General features: G+C 42.4%; 1 pseudogene; it reads right to left on the bottom strand.

Annotated features, from left to right (window-relative positions):
• Window positions 1–11716: 11716 nt before the first annotated feature.
• Window positions 11717–12346, bottom strand: LOC147895306 (tubulin beta-6 chain pseudogene; annotated as a pseudogene).
• Window positions 12347–21193: the final 8847 nt, after the last annotated feature.

The following is a 21193-nucleotide window of genomic DNA, read 5'->3' as shown; positions in this document are numbered from 1 at the left end:
TCCTCATGGATGCTTTGTTGAAGATATGAAAAATAAAGGACGCTTGATAGCAAAAGGGAAGAAGAAGGGCAGGATGCGGAAATGCTTGAATTGAGTGCAGCAATATTTGCACATGGGACCGGTGTAGTTGCAGATATTGATATCTGGCATAAACACATTGGTCATGTTAATGTACAACAACTTAAATTAATGCAGACCCAAAATATTGTTGCAGGATTGCCTAAGTTCAAGGTTGCAGAAATGCATAAGGTATGTGAAGCCTATCAATTTGGAAAACAGGCAAGGAAACCATTTCCTAGACATGTTCAAGAGAGTAAGAGGCCATTGGAATTAATACACTCTGATGTGTGGACTACTCAAGCTACATCTATTGGAGGCTATCATTAGTTTGTCACTTTTATTGATGACTACAACATAAAAGTTTGGGTGTATTTTATGAAAAAGGAAAGTGAAGTGTTTGGGCATTTCAAAGCTTTTAAAGCTATGGTTGAAAAAGAAACATGCCTGCAAATAAAATGCCTAAGGTCAAATGGAGGGGGCATTCTAAGGTTTTGAAACCTTAGATTTATGCCACATGGCAATGGATAAGTGTTGACTCCCATTTCTCACTCATCGATTGGGATTTTGGACTTCTAGCAGAAGAGAGATATTTGCAGATTGTCTTGCTAAGTCCGATTATGCAATGGCGCCCATGTTTTGAGGCATCTCAAGTTCTATTTTCAGTAGTGATCATTGCCGTGGGACCATGATTTCTCGAGCATACCTTATGCAGATCACTCTGGTTGCAATTTGAGCCGTGTGCGCTCATTTGTGGTGTGCATTGGGTTGCAATGGATGATTTATAGGCCATTTGGATGCATTGTGATCCTTATTGGATGTGCTGATAAGCCCAGATTGCCTTGTGGGATGCCATTTTTTATGGATGCTTTGCAATGGATGCTATTTTATACTAAGGGATAGATTTGACACATTGCAGTTGATTCACTGATAGTGTTATGCTCTCTTGGATGAGATATTGTTGATGCATATGCCCATGGATGGTGTTTATGCTTGGGCCATTTGGCACTTATTGGCGTTTGGATTGCCATTGCAGTTGCATTTTCTTTTGGGCCAGATTTGCTCATATGGATGCATAGTACATGCACATGAGTCAGCTGTATCTTTTGATGCTTTGAGCTTTGAGTTTTGGTGATATTTCACTCTATTGTGGCATACACATTTGGGTGCACTTGGTATTTGGTGTGATTCTCTCTTGTAGGCACTAGCATTTGGGATTTTGCTTTATTTGCATCATGGCATCCTCTTCCATGTCTGAAAAGGAGTTTTTCAGCATTAAAAAGTTTGATGGGACAAACTTTTCTTTGTGGAAAGAATAGATAAGGGATGTGCTTATTCAAAAGAAGCAGATAAAACCCTTGCAAGGGATTGTAGCTAAGCTTGCAGCTATGTCCACAGATGAATGGAATGAGTTGGATACATTGGCAAAGTCTACCATTAGACTTCATCTTGGGGAGACAGTTTATTTCACAGTAGTCATTGAAAAGACTACGGAAGCTTTATGGAAAAACTGTGCGCTACATATGAGAAAGAGACTGCCTCAAACAAAGTCTATCTCATGAAGAGATTGTTTGAGCTGCACATGAAGGAGGGAGTATCCATAGCTTTGCACTTGAATGAATTTAATATCATTTTCAGTCAGCTTTAGCTCAAAAGTTGAAATTCGATGTGGAAATGAGGGCTATATTTCTCTTATGCTCATTACCATCCTCATGGGATACTTTGCGTACTGCTATCAACAACTCTGCACTTGGTGTATTGAACTTTGATGATTTGGTTGGTAGCTTGTTGGCCGAGGAGATTAGATGGAAGTCAATGGAAGGCAACAAGTAGGATGCAGCCTTAAATGTGCAAAGGGCAGATCACAGTCCACGGGGAAGTTTCAAGAAAGAGGGAAGTCCTGTAGCAAGTCCAGGGCACCGAACATTGAGTGTCAGTATTGTGGCAAGAAGGGCCACATGAAAAAGGATTGCTACAAGCTTAAAAGAGAGCAAAAGGATAAGAAAAAGAATGCAAATTGGGGTGCAAATCAAAAGGAAGAGAATCCAAGGGAGGACAAAGGAAAAGTGAAGATCGAGGAGATCAATGTGGTCACAGATGATAGTGACAATGACATTCTCTTCATGTCTAGTTTATCTATAGAGTTGCTTACCACTTCAGATGATGCATATTCCCAGGATTGGATTTTGGATTCTGGTGCTTCATTCCATGTTACTCCCCATAGGGAATGGTTCTCCATTTATGACAGTGGAAAGATAGATTGTGTGCATCTTGGAAATGACTATGCATGTGACATAGTGGGAGTAGGTGACATAAAGTTTTCTTTTGCAAATGGGTTTGCATTTATTTTGAAAAATGTGAGACATGTGACTAAGCTGACCAAGAGTCTCATTTCAATAGGTCAGCTAGATGATGCTGGTTTTCAGACCATCTTTGGTTTTGGGAGTTGGAAAATTCAGAAGGGCTCTATGCTTTTGGCTAGGGGTGCCAAGTGTGGGACTTTGTATCCCTTACATGTATTAGGGTTGTTTGATCATGTTGTTGCAATAACCGAGCAGCCAAGCACTTCTTTATGGCATTGTCGATTGGGCCATATGAGCCAAAATGGGATGAAACTCTTATGCCGTTTGGGTTATGTACCGCATTTGAGTTTCTTTGATTTTGAATTTTGTGAGCACTGTCTCTCTGGAAAGTAGACTAAATCAGCCCATAAAGAAAGGGGAAAGAAAGAGTTTGAAAAGCTTGATTTGGTGCATTCAGACGTATGTGGTCCCATGCCTACACGGTCATTAGGTGGGGCTGAATACTATGTGACATTCATTGATGATGCAACTAGGAAAGTGTGGGCTTATGCTATAGCTCAAAAGAGTGATGTGTTCCAAGTATTTCAGAAATGGATGGCCTTGGTTAAGAATTAGTCAGGTAGAATGCTTAAATGCCTACGGACTGACAATGGTGAAGAGCATCTCTCTCATGACTTACAGCATTTTTGTGATACACATGGGATTAAGAGGAAGCTCACATTCCCTCATACTCTAGAGCAAAATCCAATTGCAGAAAAGATGAACCGTACCATTCAAGAAAGGTTGCAATGCACGCTTTCCAATGCAAGTCTTTCTGGTGGTTTTTGGTATGAGGCAATGAAGACTGTAGTGCATGTGATTAATAGATCACCTAGTTAGAGTTTGGATGGTGGTATTCTTGAAGAGGCATGGAGTGGCAAGAAGCCTTCTTACTCTCATTTGCGTATATTTGGGTGTGAAACATATGCACATGTGCCAAAAGAGCTTCGAAAGAAGCTAGATCCTAAGCCTAGGAAATGCATCTTTCTAGGTTATGGTAAAACTGGAGAGATGGGCTATCGTCTCTGGGATCCAGAAGCAAAGAAGATCATATGCAGCCATGATGTAGCCTTCAATGAGAAGAAGATGCATAAGGCACCCATGAGGGATGTGAAAATGAGGAGAATCACTTTCCAGGATGTGAATCCACCTGCATATGTTGATAGACAGCAAGCTGTCCATGCACCAAATGTGCAAGAAATGGTACCATCAAGTACTCCCATAGGTATACAATTAAGGGTAGATGATGGATCATTGGTGGAAATGATGAGCCAAATGTGGCTGATGTGCAGGTGGGACAGCAAGCTGAAATGCCCTTGAGAAGATCATCTAGAGTGTCTAGACCGCCTGATAGGTTTGTTCCATGGGTAGACTATGTGATGCTTACTGATTGCGGGGAGCCTTCTTGCTATAGAGAGCCTATGATGTGCGAGGATCAACACAAGTGGGAGTATGCTGTGCAATCAGAGATGAGTTCACTTATGAAGAATAAGACTTGGGACTTGGTTTCTTTGCCACATGGAAAGAAAGCATTGCCATGTAAATGGGTCTACTAGATGAAGGTCACAAGTGATGATGTGCCTAGGTACAAGGCCCGTTTGGTCGCTAAAGGGTTCAAGCAAGAGAAGGGTGTGGACTTTGATGAGATGTTCTCTTCGGTTGTGAAGATGACCACACTTAGATGCATGCTTGGACTAGTGGCAGCAGAGGATATGGAGCTCATGCAGATGGATGTCAAGACAACTTTCTTGCATGGGGATCTGCATGAGGAAATTTGCATGGTGCAGCTAGAAGGCTTTGAAGAAAAGGGCAAAGAGCATTTAGTTTGCAAGATAAAGAAGAGTCTCTATGGTCTTAAGCGAGTGTTGAGAGAATGGTATCAGAAGTTTGATGCTTTCATTCGGTCCCAAGGTTTTAGAAGGAGTGAAATTGATCACTGCCTCTATACTAAAAGGGCTAAGGATATTAGTTTGATACTCCTGGTACTATATGTGGATGATATGCTATTGGCTAGCAGGAATACTTATGAGCTAGATGCATTAAAGGCCAAGTTGCATGAGGCCTTTGATATGAAGGATTTGGGACTTGCAGGTCATATTCTTGGTATGTGCATCACGTGTGATCGGAGTGGGAAACTCCTTTGGATTTCACAGAAGGAGTATGTTACAAAAGTATTGTAGCATTTCAATATGCAGGGGGGGAAGGCAGTGAGTACTCCATTGCCTCCATATATGAAATTGAGTCATACAGATAGTCCCAAATTAGATGAGAAGAGGGCCATGATGGCCAAGGTTCCTTCTGCATCAGCAGTTGGGAGTCTTATGTATGCTATGATAGCTACTAGACCAGCCATTGCATTTGCAGTGGAAGTTGTTAGCCCCGGTATATGGCTAATCCAAGAAAGAGGCATTGGGAGGGGAGGCAGTTAAGTGCATCATGAGGTACATGAAGAGTACCAAGGAGATGTGCATCTGCTTTGGTAGAGGGGACATGCGTGTACTTGGGTACACAGATTTAAACTATGCAAGGCATGTGGATAGTAGGAGATCCACCACTTCTGGTTATGTGTTCACCTTTGCAGGTGGTGTAGTGTCATGGATGTCTCACATACAAAAGTGCGTTGCTTTGTCTACCATAGAGGTTGAGTATGTTGCAGCCAGAGAGGGTTGCAAGGAGGCTATATGGCTTGATCGACTAGTGGGATATTTGGGGATTCATACAGGTGTATTGACATTACATCGTGATTCCATGAGTGCTATTCAGCTAGCATGTAATCCGGTCTTTCGTGCAAAGACCAAACACATTGAGGTCAGGTACCATTTCATCAGGGAGGTACTTGAGGACAAGCGCATAAAGCTTATCAAGTTTCATACAGATGATAACCCTATAGATATGCTGATGAGGAGTCTACCTAGTCTTGAGTATTGTCATGCATTGATGGGCATTGGATAGTATGCTCACTGGTTGTTCTCCCTTAAAGGCACATTTTCCTTTAAGTGGGAGGTTGTGGGGGTCAAAGGTCAGTGTGCCTTTACCTTGGTTATGTACAATACTCAAACACATATATAAATGAATGAAAAAGAAGATTAGGGTGTTCTGCACCCACAAAAAAAAAACTTGTGTGGCTCTTTGTTTCTCTCTCTCCCTCTTCCGTTCTGCATCCGTTGAGAGCACTCTCAATACATAGGGGTTCTTTGTAGTGCACCCCCAGAGTACATGTACAAAAACCATGGCAGACAGAGAAGATAGGGTAGGCCAACTTCAACTGCCAAACAAGACTCAAGAAAGAGGCCAAAGAGTTGCAAAACCACAGGATTTTGTTACAATGTTAGGGCGTCAAAAGAGGAAGTGCAACTTCTGAACCAAGTCTTTACAGGATTAGCCATGAGAATAAGAAAACATTTGATTGGCGATGAAGATAAATTAATAAAGAGATGTGAGGGACCAAGTGTCAAATCCGTTGCTGGCATCCTGTAAGGCATTAACAAAAGGCATTAACAATGCAGAAAGTTGAATCACTCGTGTATAAGCTGAAGACATAAATGAGTGAACATTTACTATGTGGAATTATTCTAATGGAATTTGACATCGATTTGGACCGTGGATGTTCTTAATCGATCAATTGCTGGTTCCTTGCATATTTATTTGAGTCCATATGTTTTAGACTGCTTGTAGCATGAACGAATGCATTTAAATCCTTTGAATAATTGTGTTGAAGGGTTAAGATTGAAAAGTAGAAGGTGAGAGAGAAAGACCTATGGGCCGCCACATGCATGTAAGCAATGCTAGCTACTACATTAGCATGTATGAAATACCGACTTTTGTGTACATAGCATGATGTCATGAAAGATCATAGTGCAGATAGATGCTGACTTGAGAAAGAGCGAGATGTGGGAATAGGCAATTTGCCATCCCATGGCTAGGTCCCTAGGAAGATTACCATGTCTATAACCATTCAATTATGTCAGGAGAGAGCAAGATGATTGGATGGTTGCTCCGCCGTCTTGAGGTCTTGCACACTTATTGAACATTGGTGGCGGAATAAGAATGAGGGAAATGATTTCTCCATGCAACATATATTCGGGAAATAAATTTGTTCAAGATTGGAGAAATGTTTTTACGCATGGCAATTGACAAATTTGCACATTATTGATCTATAAGTATGTGCATACAGAGTACGTGAGCATGGCTCCAAAGAAACAAGGCTACAAAAGCTCGAGACTATGCTATGCTCGTAACTACCACAAAGTGGAGATGTAACATCTGCCATGAAGAGTACATGGTTCAGGAACTCATATGCGCAAACATTTCCTAGGTGACCCTCAAAGACAGATCGAAAAGTTCAAGGGTCCGGGAGTGGAAAGGGTGGTAGCTATTTTGGGTGGTTAGACAGCCGCAAGTGTAGATGATTGTGGATGAGATAGTCGCATGCCACCGGTCTCAACTTGTAATTGAAGAAAGAACCATGGGTCTTGAAACCATGGGCGAGCAATCAGTGACTATGGGAAGTTGTTCGCAAAGTGCCATTGCACATAGTAGTGGCACTGGATCCCTTGCATAGTTGGCAAGTTGCTCGAATGTGCATATGCATGACTCATTTGAATGCCCATTTATGTGTGCATCAATAATTTTTTGGAAGCTTCCTTGAAAGCACAACATATCGAGAAGACGCAACAAGATGTGTTTGAAGCTATTTGTCGCACGGGATCTCTGTTGAGCATGGTGCAAAGCCCACATTGGAAAAAAGCCATGGCCTCTATCGCTAAAGCTGGCCCGGGTTTCACAATGCCTAGTTATGATGACGTCCATAACAACATGTTGGATGCCTACTATAGTAGGATGAAAGAGGAGATGCTGCAAGTGGTTTATGATGGCATTGAGAAAACTGCTTGCACCATCGTATCAAATGGATGGAAGAATGTTAGCAAGCGGACCTTGATTGACATCATGGTTGTAACGTTAAAAGGGAGGCTTTCCAATAGTTGATTGATACAAGCAGTGAGGCTAAGATGGGAGAATTAATTGCAGAGCAGTTAAGTAGATGTATTGAAGATATCGGTCCTGACAATATTATTCAGCTGATTACTGATAATGCCAAGAATTATCGAAAGGCTGGGAAAATTATAAATCGTAGATATCGACATATTTGGGCATCGCCATGCTCTTGCCACTGTCCGGACTTAGTCTTGGAGGATTGGTACAAAACATTTGAGACAAACTTCTTCAAAGTTTTCGTGGATGAGGCTCGAAAGGTCGTGTTGTACTTTCTTAACCATGGGCAATTACTAGGCATATTCAAGAATCATTAGCATGTGAGTCACCCACTAGAGCTTCTAAAGCTAGGTGAAACATGTTTTGGCACAAACTATATAATGATGGAGTGGTTGTTAAAGCAGCAGGCTCTTGTAACCGAGATGCTATTCAGCGCAGAAGCCGCAAAGTGGATAGCCGAGGCACACTCAACCAACTCTCGTAATGAATTTGGAGACCTAAAGGTGTTGGTTAATAATCTGGCATTTTGGAAGAGGGTATGCAATGCAGTGGAACCTATGAAGCCAATTTGGTTTGCAATCCATAGGTTGGATGTAAAAGGGCCAAGCATGGGAAGTGCTTATATGGCATGGTTGACTATTGTGAGGGATGTTTTGAAGGAAGATTCTAGGCCAAGTTAAGGTGGATACAACATGACTAAATGAACCGCGTTGCAAAAGATGGTGCAAAAACGATGGAATCAAGCTCACAACTCTTTGCACTATGCTGCCCACATATTAGATCCGCAATGGTGGGAATATTGCACAGAGACTAATGTACAGATAATGCAATTGTGGCATGATCTTCTTTGACATCTCTTTGAGGATAGGATAGAGTATGCCTCTGCTGTTAGGGAACTGTCAACTTTTTGAAATAGAGAAGATCCAAGGATCAAAGAATTAGCAAAAGATATGCCAGCATGGAGATGGTGGGAAGAGTGTGGAGCATCCATGCCTCATTTGCAAGCCTTGGCCATGAAGGTGTTGTCGCAACCTTGTAGCAACTCCTCTAGCAAAAGCAACTAGAGTAACTATAAGTTTGTGCATTCATCATAAGAAATTGCTTGACATCAAAAAGATCAGAAAAGCTGGTTTACCTCTATGAGAACGATAGAGTGCTAGACGATGTGAAAGGGGTATACAGCGACACTGATATGCCAAAGTGGGTACACATAGATCTTCCAGGTCCCTTGCATGATGCCCTTATATTAACTCACCCTAAACCAAATTCTAGTGACTCAGAAGAAGAGATTTTGGTGTGATGGCTGGTTGTGTCTGATAAATGTTGCAATTGCAATTCTTTTAACATGCCATCCTTCTTAAATGCAATTTATTTAAAATGCAATTATTTTAAAATGAGAGACTTTTAAATGCTTTTTAACATGCAATACAGGTCACTTAAAATGCAATTCTTTCATGTTGCGCCACTTAAAATGCAATTCTTTCATGTTGCAAACCTTTTAAAATGCAATTCTCTTAAAATGCAATTTATTTGATTTGCAATTTATTTGAGGCAATATATGGTGCCATAGAAGGCACTAGGGAAAGCATTATCAATGTTTGGGATTCTCCATCAACCATTTCTTCCATCAATTCCTGACTTGATTATGACTTAGATCGATTCATGAAATGCCATGTGCATGCCTTATTAGACATGAATCAAGTTTATTACCATTGCTATGGTTCTATATTGATGGGAGAATTAAATTTGAACACACACTCTTATTTTCCAACTAGCCCTTGGTTGGGCTAGTGGCTGATTAATATGGCTGATTAATAGGCACATACTCCAACCATAGAGAGTGTGCATCAAACACTGGTATCTCTAGCCATACATCGAGCTTTGCTTCACACAAATTATGTAGCTCACAACTAAGCCCATACCCCAACTTTGGGCCTCCTATGAGGGATTGGTCCCTCACTAGCAATAGCTCCCACACAGAAGAGTCTATGAACCTTGCTTCAATAGATTTGGAGGCCCAAGAGCTTGAGAGAACCCGTGTGGTTCCACCCTCCCCCATTGCATCAGCCAATGGCCTTCTTGGCCGTGTATCTAGTATCTTTGGGAGGGGAGCATGAAGAGATGAGACTAGGGCTAAAACCCCACAACCAGAATTCATGAATCCATTTGCAACAACGGTGAGTTCTAATCCTATAGACACGCCACAACCACTTGAGCACCCTGCCTACTAAGATGCGCTACAATGAGAGCCGGAGGACCAAGATGCACAATTGGCTAGGGATAGACTCCTTGGAACCCAAGGGCAACCAATAGGTTCCCCATATGAGTACATGAACCCACAGGGCTATGCACCAAGACTAGGACCCTATAGGCCCTACATACAAACCGAAACTCTATTTGGTGCTTCATCTTGGGAGAACCCCTTTGGCTTGCGTCTAGGGGCACCCATGCCTTAGTTCAACACAATGGGCCCATAGCCCAATCCATGGACATCATATGCCCCATTGCACTCACGACTAGTGGATTATGGGGGGATGCATCACAACAAGACCCACGACATATAGCCATGCAAGCCCATTAGGAAGAGATAGCTCAAGGATGGTAAGCATAGTACCATCCTTTATTCCTTGGGCCGTCTCTCGAAAATGCCTTTGGGACCAATGAGGTGGTGGCTACTCAATCGCTCCTTATGCCACGATCCACCTCGGGAGGAGGGAAAACCACATGGCAGCCACCCATTGCAATAAATACCCAGATAGCTTAGGCACCCCCTATGGTGTTTGCTCCCACCAAACCAGTGCACAAGGTGGCTACGTCAATTCATCCAGTAGTGGGTTCAAGAGTCCCAATCCCACCCCCAAGAGATCCTAATGCAGATGGGCAAGTGCCAATATCCCCAAGAGAATCCAAACATAGGCCCTATCCAAGTGCCAATATCCCCAATTGCTATACCTATAGGAACTCAAGGACTGCCCATGGGGTATGGTTCTATAGGCTACATAAATCCAAGGGGATATTATGGCCCACCACCAGGATATTACCCACCTTACCCCCCTTACTTCCCGGCACTTCATGGTTCATATGAACTAACCCGAGCTTTGGAGGCTCTAGGGAGGGGAGCGGAATATTTAGGAAGGGGAGGAGCCACATGCCCATCCACACATATAGAGTCCATGGCCTACCAGATGAAGCTGATACATAAGTTCATTGGGGAAGGAAACCCAATCCAACACGCAGAATAGTTTGAGCTACATCACCTTTGGTGATGTTGATAACCTAACCAAGGTGGGAGCTTTGGAGGCTCTAGGGAGGGGAGTAGAAGCTTTAGGAAGGGGAGTGGCCATAGGCCCATCCACACATAGAGAGTCCACCACATACTGGGTAAGAGTCACAACATGAAGAAGCTAATACATAAGTTCACTAGGGAAGGAGACCCAATCCAACACGCAGAACGTGTGCAACACCTTTGGTGATGTTGATAACCTCATCAAGGTGGGAGCATTTGGGCTCACACTGGGCTCAAAAGGGGGTTGATGGTTTAGAGCCTTGAGTAGAGATGGTCACCTTCCCCAGCTTGCGTAAAGCTTTCATCTTAGGGTTTGTCCCAAGTGGACACAAATGGAGTCCAATCACTCGGCTTTATAATGTGAGCCAGGATGAGGTAGAAAGCATGCGAGACTACATTGCCAATTGATCAAACACTTGAACTCCCGCTGCTGCGAGCCACATGAAAGATTGATCGACACACATTTGTTGCATCAATTCATTCTTGGCATTAGGAGCTCTTGGTTGCATGACAACCTCCTCCTAAATAACCCCACACCATTTGAGCTGTGCTATAGGTTAGCCATCTATTTGTGTGGTAACATGAAGGAAGATGAAGTTAAGGACTTAGCATCTGTATTTTCCCTGTCCTTGGCCTCTCTTCCTAAAAGTACTGCCAAGGGGAAAAAGCCAAAAGAAACCAAGGTAGTCATTGTTGTCATGAGACAAGAGGAGTAACACAAATGAATTAATAGCTCAAACAGGGGCAGGGTATGAAGGTCCTAGAAACCCTCACCTATACCCTAGACAAGAATTAGTTTCATGCGCTATCTATAGGCAAAACTTCAATATCTTAAGTTCAAATTTAAAATGTTGCAATCTATTTAAAAATGTTATGTTGTATTGCAATATGTTAGATTAAACGACTAGCTTCACATTCATTAAGTAATTTCTTTTTTTTGAAAGGGAGATTAGCCTCATTGAAATAGAACCAAAACCTGTGTCAATAAGCTCTACAAATAACGGGCAAAAGAAGCGTGCTCACTTGGAGGCACCCAACCAAATCGTTCATTCAACCTCGTCCATACTCTCTTCATACTCCGCGGTATCTGCATTGGCATCCTGATACTGTTGGTACTCGGACACCAAATCATTCATATTACTCTCCGCTTCCGTAAACTCCATCTCGTACCAATGCAAAAGGGCCTTTCTCTTGAACATAGCTGTGAATTGATCGCTCACTCGACGGAACAGCTCCTGAATGGAAGTGGAATTTCCGACGAAGGTGAAAGACATTTTGAGCCCGGTGGGAGGGATGTCAAGACGCTTGATTTGACATTATTGGGAATCCACTCTACAAAATACGACGAATTTTTGTTCTGTACATTGATCATTTGCTCGTCCACCTCTTTCGTGCTCATCTTTCCACGGAACATGGCAGAGGCTGTGACGTACCGCCCATGTCTGGGATTTGCGGCACACATCATGTTCTTGGCGTCCCACATTTACTGAGTAAGCTCTGGTACGGACAACGCCCTGTACAGCTGCGAGCCTCTTGACGTCAAGGGCGCAAATCCTACCATGAAAAGTGCAATCGCGGAAATGGGATAAGATTGACGGCAAGCTTTCGCAGGTCAGAATTCAACTGCCCGGGAAAGTGGAGGCAATCCACTCATTGTTTCAGAGATAAGGTGGTTCAGATCGCCAACTGCAGTGGAGCAACATTACATTCGTCAGCTGCGAAAAGAGAACCATACGACTTGTGAATGCCCACAGTTACGAGCCAGACAAAAACTCGATTGCTCTCATTACCAAAGGTATGGAAATCATGGCACGGCCCAATGCTGATATCCAAGGGCCCAAAACCTAATTGAGTATCTACCTAGCCTAGGCAACAACTAGTTCCTCCATCCCCAAACACTATAAGGCCAACCAAGGGCGAGGTTTAGAGAATTTGACGTGCCCCTAGCACCACCCGATTTGAGGAACCTGAAGAGTGGGATGATTATAACCAAGATCACATGAGGAGTGATTACCCCCGAACAAATAATGGGTAGCTCAGCCATGCAACTACCTCATGCAAGACAATGTACACGTACCGGTCTATCAAAACACGGCTTTTCAGCCAAGAGGTCATGACATCAATACCTTAGTTCAGAGACCCCAATATAATGCTATCATTGTCAAGGTCCCCATCGATTGGCCAAATGCCCACAAAGAGGGCATCCTAGACCGATGCAGTGTTGTCATTGCCAAGGGCCATAGAGGATGGCTGATTGCCCAAGTAGGAACGTTTCTTATCTCCAAATCCTCACCACACCCCAAACTCCAACATGGAATGGGTGTGGAATAGATCATCTGTATGAGGATTTCCCCCTCAAGAGTAGCCTCAACCTATTGGGTATCCAAAGAGGCCATGTATCGACAATTCCCTTGAATGTATTGACTTGGCTCCAATATAAAGCCCTGCTAGATGGTAAGAAGCCCGAGGCCAAGGCAAGTACCACTTAGCCTACGAAGAAAGGCCCCAAGACTAGAAAGGGTAGAGAGTGTGCCTCATGCTTAGGCAGGGGCAAGGATAGAGTCTCAATCCAAGACAGGTCTGATGAGGATACAACCACTTATCATCACAATCATCAAGTGGCAAGTCCTCGTTGGAGGGTGACCCAATCAAACTCTAAACCAATGAGCATGCACTAATAAGGTCAAGGGGAGAAGTTAGACCACCAACATCTAATGGTCTTGGTGAGTACTCCAACCCCTTTGTTGAAAAACAACGAATATCAAAGCTCAAGAATTAGTACGGGAATGCTAATCCGAATTTGAGCAACGATTACGCGACAATAGGGGGCTGGACACTATCCATCCCAAGTATGCTCCTCTCCATCCACCCAAGAAGCCATTAGTTATACTTGATAGGTGGAAGAAGAGGAGGTACACATGGAGGAGCCAATCCATGAGACCTACTAGGATGAGTTTCAGGAGACATGAAGGTTTAGCTTCCTTGGGTTGGAATGCATGCACCAAATATGCAAGAGAGATTCTCAAACAAGAGCTTCAGCCCAAGAAATTCATGAAATGGCATGCAAATCTATGAAAGTTGCGAGGGAAACACAAGTACATGCGTAGCCATGAGCAAAGAAACTAAAAAAGAGCTTACTTGGAAGTGGAAAGGGTAGAATGTTGAGATGATCTCCTTGACTGTGCCAAAATTAGTGGTGGACTTTAGTCAAATTTAGATTCCCTAGCTGAAGGTTTGGGCTAGATGGCCACTGGAGGCCACCAACTGGCCATTCAAGTTCAAGATGTATTACAAGGGAATCATTCTCATACTTGTAACCCAGTCGAAAGCATTGTACTTTACAATAGAATATACGAATGGATGCAAATAGGCATGGGTAGAGAAGAAACGCTTTTTAATGATACAAATATAGCCTAACCCACTGATATTACAAAAATCGAGGAAGATTTTTCTAACATGCCATTCAATCTTTACTAGAGTATAGGGATGGGCTAGAAACTAACTTGAATGGTTATAATCAAGACATTAACATCCCCAAATACACCACTAGCACCACCACTCATGTAGGTGCACCTAGCACTCCTACTAACCCACCATCTACCACACCACCATCACCTATGAGCATGAGGCAGGAGTGATGGCAACACATGCTCACGAGGACAATCTTGATGAAGCTCCTACCGATGACCTAGATAGAGAACAACAACCTCCTCAACTCTTTTACCATACATGTGAAGAAGGTGTTCCAAGACCACACTCCATCAAGGTGAAGCAAGACATGGAATTTTCAATCTAGAAAGGCAAGAAAGTGCCTTATCCAAAGTCCAATCCACCCCTTGAATTATAAGGGTTGACCCTCGGTATATGCCACTATCTTGTCATTGGTCCTGGAGGGTTTTTTAGCAACCATAAAGATAGGATCCTGGGTACCTATCTCCTAATCCACGATGTGCGACCCAATATAAAGAAGAAAATATGTATAATGTGAAATCCAATCTATTTTTTTATATCAACTGTGGACCAACACTCTAGAAAATGTTGCGGCTCTATTATCAACTTCAAAACCTCCATGGACACCACATGAGCACTTTTGAAGATATGCACGATGTTGGCTTCTAGAGGCCCCACTACATTTTTCACCGAGTCAAACATTCTTTGCTCACCCAAACCAAATTCATCACATTGTTCAAAGATGCAAAACTCCTTTGCAATGCCTAATTGATCCATGGGATCAAGAAGGGAGGCATGTTACCACTTTGATGGCAACAACATGTTTGGATATCAATTGTGAACTTATTGCGAAAGTATGCATGCATGACATATGAGTAGTGAGCCCAATTTGTTGTTCCTACTACTAGAACTATAGTTAGAAGAAATCTTGCGTCGAGATGGCTTGTGAAAGAATGAGATTTGGTTGTGAAAATATGGTTTCAACTAAGTGAGGGTTAGACCGTCCCTTCAAAAGGTCATGTGTGTAAAAGGCCAAAGATTGACTATGGTCTTCATTGTTATTCTTGCAATAGAAGTTGAGCAACAAGCTTCCGTCCTATCTTGCATTGTGTACTTCTTGTATTTCCTTCTTTCCATGTGTGCCATGTCTATGTTCCCTTCCCCATTCACCATGCTCATGATCTTGACCTTCTCTCCTTTTCTCCGCTCTCATTTGCATTCTTTTCTTCTAGATGCATAAGATGTATTGAAGAGTGTTGAAGACAACAATGAGACAGAGCACTCAAGAGGGTTGGGTGGAGGTGAGATCTCCATCAACATGAGTCTCAAGTCCCCTATGACATGTTGAATTCTGAAAGCTTAACATGTATAACAAGCTAGTTGATGTAGCATCAACTAGTACATAACAAGTGCAACAATCTGAAGAATCATTTGCCATAATTTTGTTAAAAAACATTTTCCTTTATAGAAGATTTAGGATTAACTGCAACTAGCACAATGGTTTTACAAGATAGTTAGCCATCATTTTGTTAGAATAAAGGATTAGTTGCAACCAGTGTAGTTGGTTGTACAAGCTAGCTAGTTTAGGATTAACTAGATTACAAGCACGGTGGTTTAAAATTTTTTTTGGCATCATTTTGTTGGAATAAATATTCCTTTGTACAAGGTCTAGGATTAAGTACAACTAATATGTTGGTTGTAAAAGCTAGCTCATTTAGGATTAAGTAGATAACAAGCACAATGGTCTAAAAATTTATTTGCCATCATTTTGTTGAAATAAATTTCCCTTTATACAAGCTCTAGGATTAATTTCAAAAAGCATGGTGGTTGTACAAGCTAGATAGTTTAGGATTAACTATATAGCAAGCATCATTTTGTTGGATTTTGTTTTTGGGGTACAAGCTGAGTTTTAAAAGCTAGCTGGTCTAGGATTAACTGCAACTAGCACAATGGTTGTATAAGCTAGCTATTTTAGGATTAAGCATAATAATTTAGGATTAACTATATAACGGTTTAGGATTAACTATAACTAGAGTACAACTAGCATGGTGGTTGTACAAGATAGCTAGTTAAGAAATTATTGCAACCAGCACAATGCTCATACAAGATAGTTGGTATAGGATTTATTGCACCCATCATACTAATTGAGTTTTCACAAAGAGAATACATCTTATTTTTATACAAGAGTAGTGGTATAAGCTAACTAGTCTAGGATTATCTACAACTAGCGTAGTAGTTTCTAGTCAAAAGACTTGTCTCACTCTTATACTACATTAAGAATACATTTTTCTTGTTGTAATATGTACTCATAAATAAGTATGTACTCAGTTGTACAAGCTAGCTTTCTTGTGTTCAGAAAAAGGTGGTTGTTTGAGAAGAGCTTGAAAAGTCCCATATGTTGTGCAAACTGTAAGGCATCAATGGTCTCATAGTCCCATCTATTTCTCCTTCGCACTTCATCCACTTTTACCTGATGGAACATTTTGCGCACACTAAATTGTTGCTAAGGATATATTTATTATATGTTGATTGTGCCCTTGTGGAGAAGTTAACCACAAGCAATGTTGTTGCATCATGGGCATTCTACAACCTATCTTGAATAGGGCATATTAATTAGTGTTTATAAAGAGCTTGCTTAATTATAACACCACCTCCATCATATTTCCCTTTTCCATGGCTAGACCAAAGAAATTCCACATTGTGTTTAGACCATTTGAGGATCTAAACCTTAAGATAGAGTAGCATCTAGGTGCTAATTTAAATTTAGAAGAAGCACAATCTGACCACAACCAATGTTGTTGTAGTGTTTCTTGTACATAGGGATTGTCTTTTCTAAACAATTCTTGAGGTGTCATGTGTTCCATATCATTCAAAATGTAGAAATGGTATGCGCATTGCACTTTCTTGAACTCATGTGAGTCAACAAGCAAACTGATATCAATCATAGAAGAATCAACTAGATGATAGAAGATGATATGCACTAAAATTGCTATTCGTTGTTGCACCAATGAGCACTTTGTATCTCATATTATACTTGAAATGACTAATTTCTAGTAAAACCTATCACATATAAAGTTGTATCCTTGAGAAAATCAGCAAGGCATGTGCTAAATTGATTGTGTTACCAGCTACCCATGAAATTGGAAGCATGTTTTTGGGATGGATTGAACCAAGTGATCTATAAAATCTTGTGTGGTCAAGTGGTCTTATATAGTAATAGACATCTCATTTTTTTAATCCTTTGGCATCAACCATTTCAAATCTCCACCATTTCACTGCATCGGGTTGTCTACCTCATTTCAAAACCATATTGCCTCTCCTTCACACCACCTTGTGGACATGTGTTATGAATGCATTCAATGTAGTGCCACTCAGACATGATGAAGGATCCAGGTGATATTCAAACTAGGCATTCACATTAGGGGAGAAATGGGGTCTCAAAAGGGCCTCCAATTAGTGTTTCCTAATTTCAAGGGATTAGAGAGGGATTTGAGGTGTACCGATGTGAGTTCTAGAAGGTGTGGGGCAATGGCATGCTAAGGTGTAGGGTGGGCAGGCCTACAGAGAGAGCCCCTATTGGTTGCTCCCCTTACACTAGGGACCACCCAAACCATCCCCCCCCCTCTTAACCCATGTTTGACCCTCCTACCAGGTGCACGTCCTCTCGACATGAGCCCAAATCTGCCTTCAATGGGATGGTAGGCCCTTGTGGCAAATTTTTCTTCTCCCCTCCATCTTTCTAGGGCCTCTGCCCCCTCCTCCATTTTTGAATTACCTCCCACACATTTGCCCTCTTACCCCTCTTCCTATGCTCCCTCCTACTCTGGCCTGCTTGCTGCAGCTCCTCTCTCTCTCTCTCTCTCTCTCCCCTCTCTCTATCATGTGCCTCTGTTGGTGCTACTCTATCCTTCTCCATCTCCATCTTTTGCTTACCTTCTCCCTCTTTTGTGCCTCTATTGGAGCTGCATTGCCCTGTGTAGGAGTCCCATTCTTGCTGTTGCAACTTTTGCAATCATAATGAGGAGCAAACGCAATGCCGTGACCTCTTGTGTCTTCCACAACACCAGAAATGCATTGGATGAGTGGATCCCTTGCACCTATAGCTTAAATGACTAGATAGAGATGAAAGGATTGGCTAAAGGTTCACATAAGCTTCCTAAGAGTAAGAGAGGTGAAATCTTGCAAGAGTGGAAGGGGCGCATCTTGAAGTTCAAGTTTGGGAAGAAAGGATAGCTCGCAAAAGTGCAACATGTTTACATGGGAAAAGATATGTGGCCTCCTCCATCATTCAATCAATCTAGGATACCATCACACTGTGAGCCTTTCTATCTGTGTACCTTTTTCACCTGGAAGTGTAATGAGTCCATTTGGAAATTTTGTGTTTTGTTTCTAAGAGCTCTTATTCATGGTGGTAGATGTTTTCCCTTCGGACTTCGAGGAGTGGGAAACAATTGAATCATTCATAGGCAAGTTCACTACAATTCATGAGGATTTAGGTAAGAAAATGCATGCAGGGGAGAAGTTGGCCTCCTTGTGAATGAAGAATGTGTAATGGTATAATGCAGCATACATCACTCCAACGACATCATCAAGCTATGGCCCTCTGCAAAACATTGCACCACCACAAATTCAAGACATGGATTGCAGTAATGTGGACTCGAGGACATTGCAATCATACAAGGACAAGATTGCAAAGGATGTGGGCATGGCCATGAAGTTTACATTTGGATCCAAATGGGCAAGGTTATATTGGTTTATGCCTCTGCACATTTTTGCTTCTTTGTTTCAGAATATACATATGCATAGAACAAAAACTACGTTGTCCTGCAAGCATGTAGATGAAAATGCTCTTGAAGATTTACTTAGGATGAATTTGGGAACCACCAAAATGTTGAGATATCAAGCTCTATCCCCGACATATCTCCTGGATGACTATCATTTATGTCACCGCCTATGTTAGTTGTACTCATGGTGTAGTTAGACTACCACGTATGTTTTTGGTTTGGGTTCACATATGAACCACGTATTCTAGGTTTTGACATATAGGGTATTTCCCTCTTCTATTGTATCGTTGTTGTGTGCAAAAGTGAAGAAAGGCTTCACCCTCCAACCTTGTGTCCTCTCTCTTTTGTGTGTTGTGAAGAAAGCTGAACTTGAGTCTCCTATCTCTCTCCCTTATTCTTTACATGGTATCAGAGCCTTGTTCGTGGTAAGGAGCTCAAGAAAGCTAGCCAAGTTTGTGGTGTCCTGGTAAGAGGACCAGTGTAGCTTTCCTATTTCGAGTTTGGGAGCAAATCTCTGCAGGTAGCACAGCCAGAAGTGCAGGAGTGCACTGCTTCAGATTGAGAGGCCCTTCGCGGTGCGGCGAGAGCGCAGTATATGCTGCGGGATAGGGCGACTTTATTTTTCTGATTTGAGGCCGTTTCGGGGCCCGTTTTGAAGGCGGAAGTTCTTCGCAGGCACTCAGAAAAAGGCCCTGTTTTTGCTGTGCGACCACCGCGCGGCTAGTCGGTGGAAAGGTGCCATAGAAATTGCATCGTATGCCTATGTGCAGAGATATTGGGAGTTGCAGATTCATGCCTGTTGCCTGTTGATGCAAAATCGTCACGAGGAAGTGACTGTGTGGTGAAATACCACTTTCGTCAGTGTTGCAGATCTGCCCCTGTGAGGCTCTTTGCAGAAGTTTTGCTATTTGCCCTTCTGAGGCATTTGCTGTGTTTACAAGTTGCTGTTGCAATTCGTGATTTGTAAAATGTCTGAGAATCTGTCTACCATTGTCAGTGAGAAGCTTGACAAGAACAACTTCCAAGCATGGAAGTTCAGGATGACAAACTTCTTTATGGGAAAGGGAGTTTGGGATTACATCAGTGGTGAAACTGCAGAACCAGTTTTGGGTGCTGCTCCCACTCCTGCTGAATTGAAGGCCTTTAAAGAATGGCATGAAAAAGCCAGAAAATGCCTGTATTGGCTGTCCGTTAGCATTTCAGATTCTATGATTGTGCATATACAGGATCTAGAGACGCCTAAGGAGGCATGGGATACATTGGTGAAGCTGTATAGCACAAATACCAAAGCACGAAAGATGCAGCTAAAGCAGGAGTTGCACAATGTGCAAAGGAAAAATCTGAATATAAATGAGTATTCCTTGAAGGTGAAAGGCCTTGCAGATTCTCTTGCCTCCATTGGAGCACCTGTTGATGATGAGGACTTAGTGTCCGTGACCTTGAATGGTCTTGGGAAAGATTATGCACAATTTCGGACATCCATTGGAGTCCGTGAAACATTTCCTGATTTTCAGGAACTTATTGCTCTCTTGCTGAGTGAAGAGCAAAGGAATGGTGGTTCAGCCACCTCAACTTCTCAAGAGACTGCTTTCTACTCGAATACAGGTAGAGGCAGAGGTAGAGGAAGAGGCCGTTCTGGTGGCCGTGTAGGAAATCAGAACCAACAGCAACAACAGGAAAACCAGTCCTATGGAGGAGGACGTGGTAGTTCTAGAGGCAGGGGGAGCCAAAGAGGCCGTGGTTCATGGCAAAGGAACCAGCAAGTAAATAGCAGCATAGAATGCTATTATTGTGGAAAGCCTGGACACAAGGAGAATACATGCTATAAAAAGCAGAATGACATCAAAAGTGGAAAGTTGCAGCAAAGCAACTATGCATCATCAAGTGGGCATGGTGACGACAGAAATGAGCACCTTTTTGTGATGCAGCATATGGTTAACTCCATGTCAGGAGATGCTGCAGCTTGCAATGATGTTTGGTATGTTGATTCAGGTGCCTCTAACCACATGACCAGTCATGGTGAGTGGTTTCATGATGTCAGAAATTTGGATAAGCCAGGTTATGTTGAAACAGGTGATGATACTGCGCACCCAATTACGCAGGTTGGTAAAGTGCCATTGGCTATGCAGGATGGCAAAACAAAGTACTTGGCAGATGTACTTCATGTTCCAAAAATCACTAAGAACCTGGTTTCAGTTGGCCAGATGGTTGAGCAAGGTCTGCAGGTTAGATTTAATCCTGATGGATGCTTTGTTGAGGACTTGAAAAATAAATGCCGCTTG

Source organism: Dipteris shenzhenensis, chromosome 13 (genome assembly GCF_047967505.1).
Source record: "Dipteris shenzhenensis isolate YYH24624 ecotype China chromosome 13, Dip_SZ_1.0, whole genome shotgun sequence".
In the NCBI taxonomy this organism is placed as follows: Eukaryota; Viridiplantae; Streptophyta; class Polypodiopsida; order Gleicheniales; family Dipteridaceae; genus Dipteris; species Dipteris shenzhenensis.
Note: the sequence above shows the minus strand (reverse complement) of the source record. Positions and strands in the feature narration are given on the sequence as shown.